The sequence below is a fragment of the Nanorana parkeri genome, unplaced genomic scaffold (assembly GCF_000935625.1).
Source record: "Nanorana parkeri isolate BGI_ZX_2015 unplaced genomic scaffold, ASM93562v1 scaffold494, whole genome shotgun sequence".
NCBI classification, from domain to species: Eukaryota; Metazoa; Chordata; class Amphibia; order Anura; family Dicroglossidae; genus Nanorana; species Nanorana parkeri.
Window position 1 is genome coordinate 497706 of NW_017306762.1, and position 22087 is coordinate 519792.

The 22087-nt window shown below is 43.7% G+C and overlaps 1 protein-coding gene across 1 annotated transcript in view; it reads left to right on the forward strand.

Moving 5' to 3' along the window:
* Nucleotides 1-22087, forward strand: part of SPECC1 (sperm antigen with calponin homology and coiled-coil domains 1) — a 277393-nt gene continuing 255306 nt past the window's right edge. The window contains exon 1 of the mRNA XM_018561037.1: nucleotides 1-56. The gene's annotated coding sequence lies outside the window, so the exon portion shown is untranslated. The remainder of the gene's footprint in view (nucleotides 57-22087) is intronic.

The following is a 22087-nucleotide window of genomic DNA, read 5'->3' on the forward strand; positions in this document are numbered from 1 at the left end:
GTATTACACCTGGTACCTGTCAGCTGCAGAAGCGATCGGGGCTCTGTTAGACCGAGGTAAGGCAATTAGTGGGTAGCTGGTGGGGAGAAACTGCGGTGTTTTGTGATTGCTGTGGGATTCCTGGTGGAAGTGGACGAAAAGCTGTCTATGATGTTCTTATGGCTCCAGCTGGTATCACCTGTTCAGCTTTTATTGCATAATTTTCCAGAAATGTGCTGCAGAATACACATGGACGTGTCTAAGGGTGAAGAATTCATGGGGCAATATATGATTGGCAATGGCCATGTGTAGGAGGTGGATTGCGGTCTGTTGGATTGGATCAGGAGGATACACTTGTTCCTGCTCTGCTGCTAGGGAGACTCTGCAGTGTACTGACAACTGTTCCTCAGGCTTAGCTATAGGAGAGGGAAAAAAAAGAATGATGGTGTCAGTATTGTGTACAGGATTTACAAAGCAGAATGCATGACACTCTATATGCATGCCACAAATACTGTCCTTATATCTATCATCATGTTGTCCCAGGTCCCTATTGTCCCCAAATAATCCCAAGCTGTGTGACTATGTACATGAAGACTGTGCAGCCTGCTGTGTTATGTGCTTGTTGGGGTTTTTTTCTTTAAAGAGAACCTGTCTTATGGTGCTGTAGAGCAGAGTCAATGCAGAAATCACTTTTATCCTTCAATGGAAGAGCAGTTTTGTGTCCTTTATTTATCCAGGAAAATGGGAGTCCCGGCTGCACACGGAGCAGTACTGGTTACCTAGCTCCAGCAATGACAGTCGTGTACTGATCAGATGGATGGAGCCGTTAGCCATGAACAATAATCTCCCAGCACAACCAAATGTTCTTTAAAGGGTTATTCCACTTTCCCAGGTGAATTTGGGAAAATTGAGATATTGACTGTACTACAAGAATCTGCTTCAATTGCTTTTTTTATCATGAGTTTATTTGTATCAAATATTTATAATGAGACAGCCGGTGATGGTTTACTAACCATACTCCGTACATGGCAACGCAGCTCTGCACTCTGTATTTTGGTGAATGGTGAGCACTCATTGTTACCCTTTAATTACCCTTTAAGACTGCCAATCCCATTGCAAACCACTAGATATTGTACTTCCTTAATTATGATATCCCCGAGGTCTAGACTGCAGCAGAAAGCCCCATGTTGTAGAATCCCTTCTCTACTGTGTGAAATGCCAAATACTTCCTTTCTTATAGTATACTATAACGGACATATAATGCCAATGTGGGGTGGACAGACAGTTGGAGGAGAGCCACGGACTCATTGTTGATGGTCTAGGACAGTGGTGGTGAACCTTGGCACTCCAGCTGTGCCAAAACTACAAATCCCAACATGCATCTGCCTCTGGGAGTTATGTCTGTGGCTGTCAGAGCCTTGCAATGCCTCATGGGACTTGTAGTTCCAAAACAGCTGGAGTGCCAAGGTTCGCCACCACTGGTCTAGGACGCAGGGGAGTGCTCACTCACACTTGGCATAGTTAATGGTGTTTTGGCCAATCGATTCCATTAGGGCTGTCTTTACGCATGACCCTACATGTTGCTCCTGAAGAAGTCCACAAAACCTATTGAGAACCCAGAACATCTTTCAAAGAACTCTAAAGTCCCAACATATAATATCCTGTTATAACATCAGTATTGTAATAGGAATAGGAGTTGTTATTGACAATGTAATCAAAGCTTACTTCCGAGAGCCTCAAAGCTTACTATGAAAAAATCCCTTTTATGTAGTGAGCGCTGCCTTTTGTCTGTCCATCACTTTCATCAACTTCCTGGATTCCCAGTGTGCTTTGATGTGAAACATTATCCATTTTAAGGACTACATATCCCATCATGTATTGCTTCCAGCAAGCAATGATAATGTTACATTGTTCAGACACTCAGTTGTAGTTCAGATGACAGGCTGTGTGGGTGGTGACACAAGGAAGTGCATATTCACAGGACTGAGTGACACTGTGTCAGTGCATTGAGGAAGTACATTCTAGGGGCATCTTCAATAAGTACGTTTACAAACTTCTAGATCAATATGTTACTAGGAGTGGGCTAGAACTTATGGCAATTCAGTATAGACATACAGATTTATTTTTCGTTTTAGACCACAGATACTCTACAGACCTTCTGATTTCGAAATTCTCAAAAACATGTAATATCCATGTATCATGTTTCACTTTGATGCTGGAGGAAGTGATATTTACTGTACTACAGAAATTTGCAATTGTTTTTTAAAATATGAATATTATTTGTATTATTTATATTTTAATGGGTTATTGATATAATTTATTTTAAGTGTTTTAATGAATCCTAATAATGTTATATATACAGTACAAGGTACCTTAAAAGTCCCATAGCATTTCAGGGCACCTTGGGACTACATGTCCCATAATTCACAGCGGCATCACACATGCATGGCACTTACTAGAGGCATTCAATAAATTACATTGGGAGGTTGAGTGCACACACAATTTGGTGGCTCCATAGGTCCATGCAAGACGAGCAGCCACCCTTACACCGCTGTGGGTATAAACTGATTCAGGAGGAAGAGGAAACTGTAGTACACTTAGAAGCAGCACACAATAAAAGCGTTCACACCAGCAGTATATGTAGCAAAAAAAAAAATTAAGCTTTAAAGTAATATAAAATCAAAAGGTTTCAAAAGCTATTTCAGAAGCCAATTAAATGACTTACAATGGATGCTGCTTCTTGATATTTAAAGGTTTTAGCTTCCTGCAGAATAAGCTTGTCCCCTGAGCACTGGCCCTGATATCCCGTTGACTCCTTTCCCTTTCAGGGTCCTATGGAGCCACCCTTCTGTAATAAGCTGTGTGCGTCTCCACTAATACACAGGTACAGCAAGGCAAGACACCCCTGTACTCTCTGCTCCCCGAGACCCCTGTACTCTCTGCTCCCTGACACCCCTGTACTCTCTGCTCCCCGAGACCCCTGTACTCTCTGCTCCCTGACAACTTTGTACTCTCAAGCCCTGATCCTCCCTCCTCCAAGCTAATAGATAGACAGCTTTTGGAGACCGCGCTCTCCCATGTGATCTTGCACTGGGCAGGAAGTTCAGGGATGTGGAGCTGAGAGAGTTGGAGCTGTTGGGAAACATGATGACTGTAAGTGCCTGGGCATAAATGTAAAGAAACACTTTGCTGGACAATGTATAGTTTGTTTGATCTGGATTCATTATTGAAAAACGTGTGAGAGTGCTATACTACTTTAATATCACTTTAAAATCCGTGTCTGTACGTCATTATATGTGTATGTGTGTGCCAGATAGTTACACTGAGGAAAGTTTACTGTTCATTTATGAAATGGAATGAAGTTAGCAGTGAATCTGAGAGGTCTTGTGACATACAGAAAGCCGAGAACTGGTATTTAGCATCCATCTGCATATGGTGGATATAATGACAACCCAGCAAGCTGTCATAGTATTCCAACCAGCAGGCAGCATTGTATACACAGATTGCCCAGACAGGGTCGTCAAGGAAGAAAGAGGAAATGCTTTATGTAATTGATGAATCAGTCCTGAACTGTGAGCAGCCTGGACTCAGCTAGTAAATAATACAAATGAAAGCACAAAGTATAACATGATATCACATAATAGGGAAAAGAGTAAGGCGGCTTATTGATTAGCCCCCGTTCACACCTGAGCAATTAGTCGCACATGAAGGTTCCCATTATATTTATTGGTGTGCATGCTACCGCTTGTCGCGCATAGACCTCAATGGAAGTACCTAAAAATATATAACACAAGCATTTTAGCAGGTTTTCACGCCTAACATCCAGTCTCCTCCAACTAGCAACCTTAGGTCTGTGGGGAAAAAAAGAGGATTCAGGAGTGTCCATGCTGAATTGGGAGACTTTCATCCTCTTGGTGAGGGCCCACAAGAACCAAGTCATGCCCATTACAAGAACTGTGGGAAGAGGCAGAGGGCCTGGGAAGAAATTGGGCATGAAGTAGCACAGGATACCTCAACGAAAACACAGGAAGTAGATACAAGGATGATGATGATGACATGTGATGTCATAGATGATACTACTTTCAATGGGCAAAAACAAAAAATGCCTGAAGACAGAAGACGCATGAAAAGCACATGAGAAACCTTTCAAGAACGCACATTCATTTGCAAAACAAGTGTAAAAAAATGCTGTATAGCAATACCTACCCTCCCTATTGTCTCATGTGATACAGGAGAGATTTTACCAAACACACCTACTACAGGCTCTCTGGTGTCTTTCACATACAGATATTGCTGGATAGCATTAGCAGCCTACTTATTAGGTTCAATTGTTGCCTGCAGTTACACTTTAAAACACCATTCATGGAGGCTAAGCAGCCTACAGGAGCTGACATAAGCCAGCAGAGACTCTCCAACTAGCCAGCTGAATTCCATTTCTCGGTCTGCTCCAAATTGTTCATTCTCAGTGTTTTTCTTTTTTTTTTCTGAGCTCTTGTTGCTGAATTCTAAGAAAAGTTCAATTATTTTCTTGGTTTAGGGATTCAAAGAAATACACCAATGTTTTCAGGCTATGCAAGGCTACCATTGTATACTGTAGTGTATATGTTGGTAAGGATATATTGTCAGAAGCAATAAATAGATTCCACACCAAGGACTGATATGTAACTATTACTTTCAGCCTTAAGGACATGTATTTATTTCTTACAGGTATTTATATGGCACCGACAATTTACACAGCACTATACATAGTGCACATTCACATGAGTCTCTGCTCTCAAGCAGCTTAAAATGTAAGGTCCCTATCTCACATGCATACCTACAGTGCCAATTTAGACAGGAGCCCATTAACCTACCAGCATGTCTTTAGAGTGTGGAAGGAAACCAGAGTACCCGAAGGAAACGCACGCAAGCACAGGGAGAACATGCAAACTCCTTGCAGATGGTGTCCTGGCCAGAATTTAAACCAGGGACCCCCAGTGCTGCAAGGCAGAAGCGCTAACCACTATGCGAATGTGCTCATCTTTATCTGTGTATAATTTTTTCACTGGTGAGATAGCGCCATGGTCGATAAGGTATCTTAAAAACGAAGGAAGGGTAGCTTATATATAAAACTTAGATCCATGTCATGGTGTGATAGTTATATGAATTAGCCTTAGGCCACATTCACACCTAGCCAGACTTTTTGAAGCATTTTTGAGCATCTATGAGCTCTTTTATGCATGTATACGTGTGTTTTAAAGCACTTTCCAGGTGTTCAGCATCAGGGTTTTTTCTATTTGGACCAATGGAAAGCAGTAGCATCTGTGACATTTTGCAAATATGCCCAAAAAATGTTCAACAATGCTTTAGAGGTATTCCAATTGAAGTTTATCGGGTTAGTGGGATTCCTTGTGTTCAACTACTTGTAGTTTTAAGTTACAAAATGCCGAGGTGTGAATGGGCCTTAGGTTTACTCAGCCTAGTCTGAATGTGACTGGGGGGCCCCCGTACCTGCAGCAGTTGGATTCCTCAAACCTTACAAGGACCACTTCCAAGATGTACACCTGTTTTTGGTTGTTTTGCTAAGCATAGGGGAAAGCATCTGAATAGGAACACATACCGTGTTTCCCCGAAAGTAAGACCTACCCCGAAAGTAAGACCTAGCCCTATCTATGAGATCCTACTTGTTGTGACACCTTTATCCTTTTTCATCCAAACTTTAAAGAGATGGCAAGATAAGTCTACAGGAACCTAAAAATCTCCATTAAGACTTTTATCAGAATACCTTGTGTATTAAGCGTTGGGCTGCAGGTGTACAACAATCCACAGTTAAACCACTGCATGCCGTGACAATGACACGTTGCAATAACAGGTTTACCTAAAAGTATTCTTGCTGGCTGTGAAATTGTGATGGAGGACGTTTAGCTGCGTGAGCTCAAATAGAGCTGCGAAGGGAGCAATTTAGTCCTCCCACTCCTTTTCCATAATCTGGTTTGCTTTCAAGTTGAACATTCAAAAGGTCCTTTGGTTGAAGATAAGTGCATTTCATTATAAATAACCTTTACCAACATTGGCCCTTTATATTATTACATTGTAGCAACTGTGAAGCGTGTTTATCTACAACTCAGTCTTTATACAGGCTTGCAGAATGCTCAAAATTGAACCCACAAGTTGTAAAACCAACAAAAAGACCAGCAAACTAATTCAGCATGACTAATGAAGAAGCACTGATAGCATGGAAAAGACCTTTACTTTACAGTAGTCAGGGCAGTGAAAGGTGAGATATAACTGTGTGACTTGTTTTTTTCCTTTTTACAGATTATATCATTAAATATGTGTATCGCTAACGGCTTTCACGTAGTGGAAATTATAATCTGTAGGGCTAATGTTGTCCAAATATGATAAGGATGGTCATAAATGGAGAGATATCTCCTTTAGAATGATGGGTAGTTAGATAAATCCTGTCGTCGAGCCTGCTACGATATTTTCCAGCAGTGCTGGGACATTTGTGGTACCTTGAGGCTAGGTTCACATCTAGGCAACACCTCACCGTGAGGCAATTGTGTATGATTTTGCGCGGTCAGGAGTCGCCAAGGTGTGAACCGATCGAGCTGTGGGTGCCATTATTTTCGAATGGCACCCCAGTCGCGTGCCATTAGGGCTGGGCGATTTCGCCTGTGCTTCCGAACACTTGTACCTTTTTTCTGCGATTGCTGCGCGGATGTCACCCTGCAGGCTGTACAATTGCTGCCTGCATTGTACAGGACAGCTCGATCCCGGGACGCGCGTCCCAGCTGTCGTGTGGTGTAGTGCAAGGTGTGAACCTAGCCTCATTCTTTATTTTGGTCTATAGCAATGGAAAGTGTCAGGTCTACTTGACCATAAGCTAAAATAAAGTGTTGCTTCCAAAGAAGAACTTAGACACCCACCTCTACTATGATACAGCAGTGTAAAATTGTCTAGCAGCATTTTTAATGGGGAGAGATATGGGGAGAGTTTAGGTAGATGTTTTCTACCAGAATTAAGAAATGATACAGCAGCATAAAATTGGCTAGTTGCAGGGTACCGGTAATTTTAAACAGCAAGGCTAGAGTCATAGAGCAGAGATGGGAGCTTTATTACCAGTAATAAGATACTGCCGATGATACAGCAGTATAAAATTGGCCAGTAGCCCCAAGGGTTAATACAATTTTCCACAGAGTTTCTCTTTAAGAGGCCACAGATGATACAGTTTTCACTTTCCAGTTTGTTCAGTTAAGATTTGAAAATGAAAGAGAGAGAAGCTGATTGGTTGTCATGCACAGCTGCTCCAGTTTTTGTCTGCTCCAGTTTTTGATAAATTCCCCCCTCTGTGTAATGATCATGTCATAATTTAGCTCAGTTCTCATCCTCCACCTTGAACTTCCCGTGAATTGGATGGGATTTTCACAGTGGCTTATACATACAAAATCTAGGTTGTAACCTCCAGTAAGCTTATGCTCACAATCTGATCCAGATTTTTCTGGAGACTTGGCCTTAGGGGACCTCCGATTCACAGCTTATAAGATCACAGTTTCAGGAAGTTGCCGGCTCCTGCTGTGTGTAATGCCGAGTCTTGCCATCTTGCGTCCCAGTTTTAAAGCTGCTAGAGTCACAGGATTTTGAGAGCTTGCCCCATTCACCCTCATACAACATTTATTTGTTTGTCTCAATCATGATTTTGTTGTTTTAAAATGTTGTTTTGATGCAATGTAAGTCCAAGGTCTGCAGCTGGCACGCTTGTTCTTGTGTAGGTCCTGAATAGAAGAGATAAAAATGATATTCCTGTGGGCAAGTGGTGAAGTGCATTGTGACTGGCTGCTGGCTGTGATTTTGTGGCCTTTTCCCGCCTTTCTGAGATGGGAAAGAAAAATACCTTTTAGCCTGGCCTGGATTTCTGCATAGACAACATAGACCAGAGCCTTGCAATGCCTCCTAGGACTTGTAGTTCCACACCAGCTGGAGTGTCAAGCTTGCCTACCCTGACGTAGACTGGCCTAAGGTGGCAGCAATGCCAGGGGCAGCATTTAGCTATCCGTCCGTGTCGCTAATTGTAACACATTGCCATGCATGAAAAGGCCCCAGATGACGACTTTGCCTGTGTTCTAATTGCTGTCCCTGTGCAGTTTGTGTTAGCAGAGTACGGTGACAAATTGCCTTGCTCTTCCTATTATGTATTCTAGTTGTACTGACAGAAAGTGGCGCAGTACAACTAGATGCAGCCCCACTGCCTCCAAGCTCCTCACTGTGTGCCTACAATGTCTGATCTGGCCTATGAGAGCAAGAATGGCCACATTCGGCCACACGAGCACCGCGGGAGGACAGGACGCCGGCGCCTCTAGAACGCACTGGAATGCAAGCCGGCCGACTCCCTGCGTTCAGGGGCAGGAGGGGGCGTGCAGTTGTATTGAAGTCAATGGCACCGAAGCCATGCCCCCCGCCCACAGTGCGATCGCCTACCTGCATTCCGGTCCAGTGCAATCTGCAAAAATAGTGCTTGCAGCATTTTTGCAGATCGCACTGGACCGGAACGCAGGAACTAATGTGCCTGCGTTCCTGGTGCGGGCGATCGCACTGCGGGTGAGGGGCTGTGCTGCCATTGACTTCAATGCACCGCCATGCTCCCTCCCCCCGCCTGAATGCAGGTGTTTTTTCGTTGGTAGATCTCATTGAGCTTGTCATTTGAAAAGTAGATCTCCAAACTAAAAATTGTGGGCGCCCCTGTTGTAGTCCATCACAGGAATGAGCTTGGAGCGGTGGCAACTTTACAACACACACAGGGACAAAAGTAGCCACCCTCCAGAAGGAAGGACAGTGTCTGCAGACATTCAGAGATGATTTAAGGATCTACAGCTGAGTGATACACAAATAAGATACATTTTTGTTAATAGTTAAGGTACCTGAATGTATTTTTAAAGTTTAACTCCTGAGTTTAGTGTCACTCTAAAGAAAAAATGAATAAAATATTGCCTATGAATGCTACTGATTCTAGGCAGCACCATATTAAAATTCAACATCACCTCCAACCCTTGGCAGTTTGTAGAGGTTTGGAGGTGTGTCCTACATTTAGGGAGAGCTGCAGGCACCAGGAAGAACTATGGGAGTTCCATCATGAGTGTGGTTGGGGATTTGTTTTTAATTTTATGTTAGTAAAAGAGAAACTACACTCAAGATAGAAATAAGCATAAAAACAAATATTATGATGTGCTCTCTCTCTTTTATGACTAGCAGTTAAGTGCTTGTACCTCATTACAGCAGTGTTGTTAGGGACATGGGAGAGTGGTGAGATGTTGTGTCAGTTGAATATAATGGCGGCTCCTGTCCATGATGGTATACATTCATTGGCTGGTACAGGCTCAGATCTTCTGGGACATTATTATCCACAGTAACGTTTCTCACTTTGCATGTGTTTGCCAGCAGTTTATTTAAGTCTGATGCTTTGTGAACAACATCTTTTGACAGGATAACTCAGACCCTGTTTTGGTGTCTGCCTGTTGTTGGGAGCAGGCGGTAGTTTCTGTGGCATGACCCATCTTCAGCATTTGCAGGATTTACATAGGCATGCAAAGTGCTGGAGCTTAAAAGAACTGTGCTTGGTCTGAGAAGACCAGACAGGGAGGGATAACTTTTTTTTAGCAATGTAATTTACTTACATTTACTGCATTTACTATGCAGTAGGGGAGCAAAGAGGAGAGGGGTAGAAGTGCATTCATCCTTTGACAGATACAGCCACAAAGTTACAAGTTCAAGTGCGCTTGTAACATGGAAAAGATTCACGCACGCACTGGAATGGTCTCAATGTGCCACATTAAACCACTCAACCCAGGGGCAGTCTCTGATATTTTTCTAGTTTTCTTTATCTGCAGTTTCTGGGGAACAAGCACAACCTGGTCAATTAGCAGACTTGGAATCTTTTTCAATATGCTGGCCTTGGGCTATTTACCTCTTCCAGGCCTTGCAGAGGTTCTTCTAAGCTTCGGCAAACTGGGGACTGCCTCACATGGACAGCAGTAGTGTCTACACAAATTATTTCCATCTTCTCCCCAGTCTGGATAGAGGTTTCCTGGGCATTGCCTGGGGTTGCTCAATTGTTTGGTGGGCCTGTGCCTCTAACTTACATACATTTTCTTGGACTGTAGCAGCTCCCAGGAGACCTTATGGGGCTGAATGCTGACACTGATACACTCTGTCTACTAACAGGGTGACATGTCCAGAAAACGTAGGTAAATTAACTGCCAACACTTCAACTTGAATTCTACTAGGCAGGGAAGTTGGTGCCTCAGAATAAGATGAAGGAGAATGTGGAATCAATGTCTTAATTTCTATTCAGAACACAAGTCTGACATACAGACTGCAATATTAACCTGCAGTTCAGCATATTACTACCTTAAACTCATAACCTGATGGTAAATAATACTTGTAATAAGGAGCAGATAACCACCTGGGCACATTTTTGTTTTATATTCTTTCTCTTCATACTGTTGTGGCAACACAGGCTTGTTTCTTTATCAAGAGTATGTGGATTCTGGTTATTTAGGACAAAAGGAGACACCAGAACTGTGGCATCAGATTTCCTTTGCTGAAGACTTCCAAACAGATAAAACTGCATGCAGTATGATGAGGAAATAAACTCAGTCAGATTCCAGCAGAAACAGCAATGTCACATTGATAGACCATGCGACCCAGAGGGGTCAGTACAGTGGCAAATTATTATATGCTTGTGGTGTTTTTCCGCCTGACAGTAATTCCTCTATAATATGGGCACGTATTATTACATTTTGACTGCTGGTATGATAGAGGACAAGAGATCTGTAGGGAAGGCTGGAGGCTCTATCTTCTCCTTGTGGCTATACTCTTTATTCATTGAATGATAGATGGCTTGCTGTCCTGACGTTAGCTAATTGGTTGTTGGAGGTGCCATTGTCACGGTGTCCTTGCAGTATTGCTGTGAGCGAGCCGAATGTACAGAGAATTCCTGAAAAGGCCACATCTGAAAACAATTTCCTGTTCTCTCACAAGTAAATGTCAGCACTGTTTTGTCTGGAATCAGCCACTTTCTGCAAGGTATAATAATATTAAATGATAAAGGCTAACCCACCCAAAATGTGAAAAAGAAAGCATGTCTTAGATAGCCCGCATTAAAGAATCCGTGTGCGGCTTTTCCTTAAATTGGATCTGAACTCAAAAAGTGAAGATTTGCTATCTTAGAGGGAACATATAGAAATGTTTATTGTACCAAAGCAGTGCCCTGAAAAATGTACATTTTGTCTGAAATGCTTCCTAAAAATAGCAGTGCACTTCCTGGTTTTGGGGTGCCTGCGCACTCCCGTGCCTACTGTCTCATAGTTGTATATCTGCACTGTGAGATCTAAGGCACTGCTGCCTCTGACTGCCAGTCTGACCAGATTTGGAGTTAGTTTTGTAATGTCTTTAATGTGCTGCTTGCTGTGGAGCAGGGTTTCTCAACCTGGGGTATGAGTTTTCCTAGGGGGTATTTGGCAGCATATTTAGAGGGTATGTGGAAATATTTTTGTAATGGTGTAAAAAGGCTGTGAAAGTGGGGAGTCGGGACTAAATTGTATGCAGAAGATTTGCAGAGTAATCCCGTGGCTATGTTTTCCGACTCTCATTCTACAGTATTGGCTGCCAATACCTCAATCAGTTCCCAGCTGAGTTATGTGTCCTCCTCTTCTCTGAAGATTCTCGGGCGGCCGCAAAGGATCATGGGGTGGCCGCATGCGCAGTTTAGATCTTTGCCCGGGAGACAAGGAGAGACGCAAGGTAATAAGGAGGTTAAGGGATAAGGAGGCGTCATTTAACATTAGCATGGGGGAGTGGAAAAAAATATTGCCTTTAATGTCACTTTAGGTCGATTGAGCAGATTCTGGTGCGATTCAGGACTTACAATCTATGTCCTCTTCTTGCCAGAATCTGCTCAATCGACCTAAAGTGACATTAAGGCAATATTTTTTTCCACTTCCCCATGCTAATGTTAAATGACGCCTCCTTATCCCATCATCTTCTTCTTTCCGGTAGTTTTTAGGAGTTCCTCCAGCATTGGTGCCGGTCTCCGATCCAGCGCTGACTCCTCTCATTTCCTGGCACTTCCTGTCCCATGGAGTCTGTGTGGGTGCACGCTGCCTCCATTGACTTACCTTGTGTCTCTCCTTGTCTCCCGGGCAAAGATCTGAACTGCGCATGCGGCCACCCCATGATCCTTTGCGGCCGCCCGAGAATCTTCAGATCTTTAGATCTGGCGAAGACACAGGTACGTTTTAGCCTATTTGTTAACTTTTTTTTTAATGTTTTTGCCTATATCTACTGCTTGCTAGCAGTAGATATAGGCAAAAAACATGAGGGTTTAATAATCCATTAAACTGCCTCCATCAGATGAGACCAGCTCCACTCTGCAGCACCATTCCCCTTCACTCCACTTTACATGGAGCACTGAAAGTGCAGCTGCAGCCCACCTTGAACTGCAATATACATGTGACCTATCAGACTGTACCCTTACTTCATCTGCATCCCCCATGGCCCAGATACCCATCATGAAGGGATGCCTAGCCCTACAAACCACAGCAGCCCAAAACCCCAGAGGAGCCCTAGATCCAGGGAATCCAGTATTGCAGTCTGCACCCCAAAGAGCAAGATAACATGGGACACACCACTGCAATATGGCATACCCCAAAGAGCCCCCTACTCCCTCCTTCATTCAACTGACACCGACACCACAGTGGCATTTAAGCCCCTCCTGCTGTTTGTGCAATTTGGTCACATTCAACGCCCTACAGGCTTCACTATTAGCCCCGACCCCTGCCCCACCCCAAATAAGGGGTACAATTTGTACAAATGGACTGCCAAGGGGTATAAAAGTAAAAAAAAAACATTTCTGTTCTGCTCGCGGTATACTGAGACGCCGCAGCTGAAGCGGATACCAACAATTATGCCGGGATCCGCCCAGCTGCGTGAGTGACAGCTGGCTCTGCCTATCTAGAGGCAGAGCCAGCTGTACCCGCCCCCTCCCCTGTCCGTTCCACCAGTCAGCGCTGGAGGATCGGAGCGGGGAGGGGGGGAATCCAGCCCCTCCCCTGTCATGGCAGAGAACCGTGACAGGATCGAGAAGTGAGCGAACACCGGTATGTGTTCGCTCACTTCCTGATCTACTGAGCCGACCTGTGACAGTCTCATTGTCACAGGTCGGCTAGAACTATGAGGTGTGTGAAAAGCACTCACCTCATAATTCTCCATTAAGCGAGCCATTCACTAATCGAATTTCAGCCATTTCCTGCTGAATCAGCTGAAATGTAATCCTTGGTTGGCCATGCTGGTACTACATGGCCACCCATGGTTACCCCTGCACTGCAAGGGTTAAGTTCTCGTTTTTGCCTAGGGTCAAAAACAATAAAGTTATACTCACCCAATCCTCAGAGCTGGCTGCTCCCTCCATCCTGTCTCCGCCTCTGCTGCAGCGATGGCATGTCGCTTGGCATCCTCAAGTCCTATACACTGTGAATAGAATGTGATGGCTCAGGGAACTTAGACTGCTGGAGCGTAGGATGAGGGAGGCTTCAAGGACTGGTATAAGAGCAAGCCGTCTCCGAGGACCGGGTGAGTATGACTCTTTTTTTTTAGACCTCACCAAAAACAAGCACTTAACCCTTGCAGTGTGGGGATAGCTCCACCACAAGGGATAATAATAATAATAAGTGTCTCCAAAGCAGCCACAAATAGAATTAAAAACTTAAGTTTTCTTTCTGCTTTTTTGGGGGGATGGTAAAACACATGCAAATAATGAGACTATGCTAGCCCAGGCCCAGGCTTAGCCCAAGCATCACTTCCTCTCAGTATTTTTACTTTGTGTGCTGTGTACAGTATTATAATCCTGACATAGCACGCAGTGAATACCAAGCTCTACGGATGTGGTTACATAGTTGCTGTCAGTATATATTTGGCTAAGAGGAAGAGCAGGCGGCATTAGATACAAAACTAGACCATGGTCAGCATTAAACTGGAAGAAAACAGCATTACCTAACACAGAAAAACTTTCCACACTGAAGGTGTCTGAAAGGAGAACTGTCTGTGCTACTCTAAGGAAGCAATCAGATTCCCTTATACATGCAACAGGAACATAAAAGGGCAACTTTACCTGATTACAAAAGGCAATACTCACAGGTCTGCTATATGACTCCTTTACTCTGTAACACAGGGGTGGGCAACTCCAGCCCTACAGCTGTTGTAGAACTACAAGTCCCATGAGGCATTGCATGACTGACAGTTACAGGCATGACTCCCAGAGACAGAGGCATGTTGGGATTTGTAGGTAAAGCACAGCTGGAGGGTCGGAGTTGCCCTGCCTTGTTTTAACATGACCTCTCCTTCTCCGCGCCAGCTGCCGCTCAATCCTGCGCCCACCGGACATTTATTTTCGGATCCCCGCTGCCTCAGCCCATACAAGTGGGGGAGAGCAGCGGGAATCCATGGAGACACAGATCCCTGCCTGGAGTTGCTCCAGGCAGGGATGAGAGGCTGCAGATGCCGGCTGCAGATGCCGGCAGCAGCGGTGCCAGCTGGGGTGGAAGCAGCTTGTGAGCCGCTGATGACAGCTTTTAATTTAAAGGAGACTGTCCAGGGAACAGTTCTGCTATAAGCAACCATGAGCTTATAGCAGACCTGTAAATGCCACCGCCGTAAGGCATACTCTCCTGGCCAGCTGGGAATAGTTTTGTTCCGCCGTATGCCTTACGCCGGTGGCAGGGAAAGGGTTACAGTACTGTACTAGTGTGAACTGGCCCTTTAAAAACACTGACAGACACGCACAAACACAGACATGATCTCACACACTTACAGACATTCTCACACACACATACATACTCAAAAAAAATGTATTTTTTTTTTTTTTTTTTTTAAGATCCACCCTTTCTCCTCAGCCTGGGGTCCAGTGTGGGCCTCTGTGACATACATGACGGAGCTCCATCCATACGTCCATTGCTTGTACAGCTGCTTTGGGCGCCCTGTAGAGGTTTCGGGAGCCAGAATGTAACAGTCCATGAACCCATCGCACTCCTGATCGCTTTTTCCATATAGATTAAGTGGGTGCAGCAGTGATCAATGGATGGCAACCATTATCATTCACAAATAGAAATATGGACACAGGCACTCCAGATGCAGTACAAATGCGTCCATTTAATGACGGAAATGCAGCATGTATTGTATTGTAGCAGTGATGTAGGGATTACAGAATGGAACCACAGTGAGCAGGGAACCCTAAAATACATGTTTCTGTGAGCAAACAGGGAAAACATGAAAAACATATTAAAGCATATCTAAACCCAAAAGCAAAAATAATATATTGCAGCTTACCAATTCCTAGATTTTTTAAAGCTGTTTATTTTTACCTGGTGATCTGGCCAGTAAGGCCTCATTCACACACAACGCAAGCAAAATTGTATATTGCGTATATACACGTCTATGCGTATATATACACACACGTATACGCGCGTTTATACGAGCGTATATGCGAGCGTATATGCGTGCACTATATGCAATCCCAGAATGCATCACTCGTAATGGAATTTTTAATGTGCTGCGCGTATAGACGCGTATATGCGCGTAAACACGCGTATATGCGTGTAAATACGCAGAGATACACTGCCCGGACGCATCTCTGTTCCATTCTGTTTTTGTGCATATATACGCTACGCAAATATACGCCTCTATAAGCGGTTGTGTGTATGGAGCCATTTATTTGCATATGTTGCATATGGTACAATACGCACGTACGCGCGTATACGCGCGCATACATGCGGCAGTGTGAATGAGGCCTAAGGCTTTTATTCTTCAACTTCCTTTAACAGCCCAAGCTGTCCAGCAAAAGTGGTAGCTAGAGGGTTGAGACAACCATTTAACACTAACAAGAGCGCTTAAATGGTCAGCTTTTATTTATTTAGGTAAAACCTTAATGCCAAAAAGAAACAAAATTGTTGTAACTTCTTAAAAAGTGTTAGCTGGAGTTCAGATTTGGTTTGTTAGTCAAGTCCATCTAAATCTGCCTGTGAATCTTACACTACCCTCCCCACAGGGTGACAGTGCTGCTGTCCAAGGGTGGCTCTGTTGCTCCTCCATAGAGTGGAGCCACCCTAAGGCCTCATTCACACGGGTAACGGCCGGCCCGTACAGATCCGTGAGCGTAGGGCGACGTAAGGCCGCGTACTTCCATAGAGAAGGACAGGCTGCTGCGTGTAATCACATGCAGCACCTGTCCTTCCCGGGAGCGGCCTGATACGGCCGTGCATGCAGCACGGATCTGTACGGGTCGGCTGTTACACGTGTGAATGAGAGCTAAGGCAGGAAGTGTGTTACTGGTCGGGTCATTAGCTGAAAATAAAGGGGGGAAAAAAAACAACTAAAAAAAGTAAAACTAATGCAGCCACTACATTGAAGGACTGGTAAGCCACAATATAGTACATTTTTCTTTCTTTTTGGGTTTAGATATCCTTTAAATACTAAAAAAACAAGATGCCGTATACTACTACTGTGCTACAATCATAGATATTAAGATGTGTGCAATTTCCTAAAATTGTAAACTAAAATCTGTAAAGCCTCAATCTTTCTTCATTCCTAGCCTTGTGAACTTGCCCACTTTATCTCCAAACTTTAATTAAACTTTATTATGAAGTTTGTACAGTTTGTACAGGAGGAATCTGAGCTTCTACAAGGATCCTTGGAAGCAAACGCTATTTCTGTGAAATTATATGAGAAGCAAAGCACATCCGGCCACAGATTTTTCTTTCCCCAGAAGCCTGTCTTCATGAAAGTGCAGATGTGTCCCGCCGTCTGCGTGCACAGCCATTCCAGGATATTATGGCATCTCAACTAAATAAACTCTGCAGAAGCTCAACTGAGCGGTCTGGTGGTCTCTGCTTATAGTCTGAAAAGGGCGCGTTTGTAAGAGTCATTTCACATGCAAAAGTCAAGTGGAGTGTCATCAGATCTGCACGAATCGTTCTGTGAAATCCTTCTTTATGAAAAGGCTGTCTGTTACACACCAGCACACATAGAACGCTTTATTTCCATAGAACGTTCATGTGAGACACGTTGTTTTCACAGTTGTTGGGTATATGCCTGCTAGAAGTTCTCCCAGTACTTCCATTGTACAGGTATAGCTAAAATGTCTCATTAAAGTAAACCTTCCTAAGAAAAATATGGGGACTGCCATTGTTGTCCTGCTCCTGAAAATGTTAGTTGCCTGGCTGTTATGTTGACTCTCCTTATCTACATACTTGTTCTTGGTTAGTGACAAAGAGAGTTTAAAGTGATATTAAAATATAATTTTTGTAACTATTTCTACGTGAGAAGTAAACACTTACCTTCTGTGCTGCTTCTCAATGTGCAGAAGTCTTGCTTTCCTCCCGAATAATGTGGTACCCACAGTGCTGGCCTTGCTTTCCTGTGTAAGTGTGGCTCCTTCACATGAAGGATCCAATGGAGCCACCCGTTGATGCATTCTCCCTCCCAGGAAAATGGCAATATGAATTATGGGACACCCCCGAAGAAGGGGATCAGAAGTTGAAGGAAATGATTAAATTCATTCCCCCCTACACGACCAGAAGCTGGGGGAACAGAAATATACAAGTAAAAGTGAGTGCTCCAGGACACATTTATTATTTTCAGCTGAATTTGTTATGACCGATTTATTACAGAAAAAAACACACAGAGCCTTAAAGAAGAACTATGGGGTTAAGGCTTTTCCCCATAGTTCTCCTTAGGGTAACATGGGCATCCTCTGCTAATGTAAGCTGCTTTATACAGGTACAGGGACGAGTCAACAATGCCTCTCCATTCCGCTAGTGATGGAGGATCTTCTCGCTTCTAGTGCAGGACCACCAACTTCCTAGCATAAAACAGCAATACCCCAGTCAGTATGCGTATGGCAGTGGTAGGGGCCACTTGCTCTGTAAGCCCCAGTAAGCATACGGAGATGGTTCGTGGGACAGGAAGTGTTATCACCTGTGAGATAAATTCTGTGACCAATTGCCAGTATCTAGCAATCCCCGGACAATCCCAGAAAATATGGCGGAACTATAGTTCTCCTTTAAGTGTCGGTTCACACCACAAAGTATGCACTCCAGAGCTTTGAGTCTCTGGAACGCAAGCCGGCCTGCTCCCTGCGTTCAGGGGCGGGAGGGGCGTGGTTGTGCATTGAAGTCAATGACACCGCAGCCATGCCCCCTGCCCAAAGTGCAATCGCCCGCACCCGAAAACACAGGCATATTAGTGCCTGCGTTCTGGTCTAGTGCAATCTGCAAAAATGTTGCAAGCACTACTTTTGCAGATCGCACTGGACCGGAACGCAGGCTAATGTGACTGGGGTGCGGGCGATCGCACTGCGAGCGGGGGGCGTAGCTGCGGTGCCATTGACTTCAATGCACCACCATGCCCCTCCCGCCCCTGAACGCAGGGAGGCGACTGGCTTGCGTTCCAGGGGCCGAACGCTCAGGAAACGCAGACTTTGTGGTGTGAACCGGCCCTTAGTACAACTTTAAGCAAGAGCATTCCCATCAGTTCCTGCATTCAAGAAGTTTAAAATCTAAGGTCCCTATCTCACATACGAGAGTCAATTTAGTCAATGCCATTTAATCTACCAGCATATTCTTGGAGTGTGGGAGTGAACAGGAGTACCTGTAGGAAACCCATGCAAATGCAAGGAGAACGTGCAAACTCCATCAATGTGCCCTGGCTGAACCTGGATTCAATCCAGCAACCCCACTGCTGCAAGGCAGAGTGCTAAACCTAATGGAGGGAATTTATCAGAACTGGAGCAGACAAAATTTGGAGCAGATTTGCACTGCAACCAATCAGTTTCTCTGTCTCATTTTAAAATCTTACCTGAGCAAACTGAAGAGAGATGCTGATTGGTTGCCATGGGCAACTGCGCCAGAGTCTGTCTGCTCCAGTTTTGATAAATTCCTCCCAATGTGTTTACAAAGAAAAAGTTAGCAATGGCAGCCTCCATTTTTCTGTCACAAAAGTGGATATCCTTAAAGTGGATTCATCATGTCCAGGTGGCACAATCTGATGCTTTTTCTGCAGCCTTTAAACTATGGTCTCAATCAGGTCTCAAGCTTCAACATTTTCAAGTTTTGCTTTTGCTATTTTTATATTACTTCCTCTACATCAATCAGGAAGATGTGTAAAAAAATGAAATGGCCTTCACACATTACAAGGACCCATCCCTGCCTGCTGATTGGAGAATGAAGAAGCAGTCCACTGATGTGGTGATTGCTGTGCTCAGTAAGCATGTTCGCAGAAAAGTGCAACACAAAAGAACCCTCACTGACTCTCCCTCTTCTAGTCAGAGTCCAATGGAGCTGAAATATAACAGGACGCTAAGTTAAGGACAAATTCAGGTACTTATACCATTGAACACAGACACTTATAAAATTGAGGGGTTTGCTCATCATTATTTTGGCCAGATGTTTTAAAAAACCCCAAAAATGCAGCTAAAGCTGCTCTTCTTAAAGCAGCTGCACCCACTACTCAACCACTCTGCGATCCAGTGCCAGTCCTCTTATGGGTTAATTGACACCCAGAGTCAGTTTTTTTCTCATCTGTTTCTCATTGGGGAGATTTCCCTTCACTTCTCATCCTGTACATAAAAAACAGGAAGTGCGAGGAAATCTCCCCAAAGTGTGGTCAATTCTCTCTAAGACACGGAACAAGTGTCCCTATTGGAAAATGTTCCCTCAATGTTCCCTCAATGCCTGTTCTGGCGGCAACTCAAATTTTTCTGTCCCAGTGATAGATTGTAAGCCCTCCTTACCATCTTGTCTTGAATTGTATTGTAACTGTAATGTCTTCCTTATATTGTAAAGCGCTGCGCAAACTGTTGGCGCTATATAAATACTATGTGATAATAATAATAATCATTGTCACCAGGACAAATAGAGAGAGGGAATTACACACACAGCAATAAAAACCTGACATGGCTTCTAACATTTCCTCACTCGAGGAAAACAAAAAAAGGTTTTGTCTTTCTCACCAACACCAAGACTGTGCAAAGCCGATCACTTCCACGGGTCGGTAAACTTGTCCCCTGACACCCCCCACCTTGTTTCCTGGGCTCCTGGTTGTTGGTGGGAAGCTGGGACAGAGACCAACGAATGCATGTTTGCCGATCTCCCTGCTGAATAAAGCTGGAAGCCATGCTGATTGCATCACATCTGGATTTTTAGCTGTCATTCCCTAGCATGATCTCTGCTTGAACAGCTTCTTTGAAGTGGAAAGGTGACCCTAGATCTAATAGAGCCCTAATGTCAGCTTAAAGTGAACCTCTCACCACTAATATGCTATCACATAGGGGTCTTTTGAGCCCCCTATGTGATAGCAATGAAGTTAAGTTAAAAAAAAGTTTAAAAAATAAAGTTAAATAAATATAAAAATACCTTGTCCCTGTGAACATGCGCATAATAACGTAAACATGATTTGGGTGCCCCTACATACCAAAACGTCGATTGCGCTACACATGTTATGTATCGCCGTGTGTGCCAGAGTGAGGGCAATAATTCCAGGGCCAATATTCACAGTTAACTCTAAACTGATGACAGGCTTTGGACAATTTAGGGTACTGTATTTTGTTGACATTTCATGGACACTTGCAATTTTTGAGCTTGGAATATTGGGTATCTGTTTACTTGGTACAACCTCATATTTTATATTTTACCAAAAAAAGTATTGTGTTTAGGTGCACTATAATATACTTGAGTGTAATTTTTATTGAAAGTTGGGGTTTTTATAAAGTGTTGCTCTAATATCATGCGACATAACTGCAGCCATTTTATTCTTCAGGTTCTGTGCTTTCAGGAAATATATAATTTGGGGGGGGGGTTACAACACCTTTTTCCTTTTTAAAACAAGTCTTTTGCTATAGACAGTTCTAAGAGTTATTTGCCAAAAATGGCTACATTCAGAGGGACCATTTTTGGACTTTATTTCTAAAGCAGTCTTCCTGCTAACCTCTTTCATTCCTTCTGTTCATCATCAGATCCTACTCCTCCCTGCCTGGCATTACTCATGCATTGCTCTGGCTGTAGTTTAGAGAAATGTCATGAAAAAGGAATGTCCTAAAATGGACCTAACTAAGCTGGGAAACAGGTCAAGATTTTCTGTTAAATATAGCACCCCTAACAACACTGACGTTTTCTTAATAATAAGAAACTTCACCAGGGACAGGTCCTCTTTATGTCCACATTTCAGTGTCACACTATAATTCTAATTTATTACATCGAACCGGAACTAGATTGGATTTCCAGAAAGTGCAAAAAAGCTGATATCGTTTTCATTCATAACAATTTGTTTATTGATCAATATACACATTTCTGTTAGAAATGACTATAAAACTTGAGTCAGTTTGCTGGACCCATTCAGGATAATCCATCTGGACATTAAAATTGACTGTTCATCAGCACGGGAGGAATACCATCCACATTAATGGGAATGACCTCATTGTCTATGCATGTTCTGTAACAAATATATAGTTTTACATTCTAGATTGGATGTGGTAAAATGTAAAAGAGTTCTAAAGTACCGACATATCCTCTCCTGTTATAACATCAGCATTGTAATAGGAACACATACTGGAGTTGTTTTTGATAATGCAATCAAAGCTTACATGAAAAAATCCCTTTTATGTAGTGAGTGCTGCCTTCTGTCTACCCATCACTTTCATGGTTATTAGGAGTGGGGTAGAAATGATGGAAATTCAATATAGAAATAGATTTTTTTTTAGTTTTTGACCATAGATACTTTTTAAGTCAAGGATGTAGACAACATTGCAACAGCTAAGTGATCTATGTCTCCATACAGTAACAGGCAGTCAGGTAAAGGATTTTCCATATTCTTCTCCTGCAAAAGACTATGGGGGTTTTTCACTATGGAGCCAAAGGACATAGCCATAGCTTTGGCTGATCCTTCGGCTCTCTTCGGCCCCTGGAGCCCTTAGGTTCAGTCGAACCGAAGGACTGATGTGTGGGCTATTGACAATAGCCAGTACGGCAGCCGAGAGGCTCAGCCGAGCCGAAGGCATATGCTTTGGCTCGGCTGAGCCGAGGGGGAA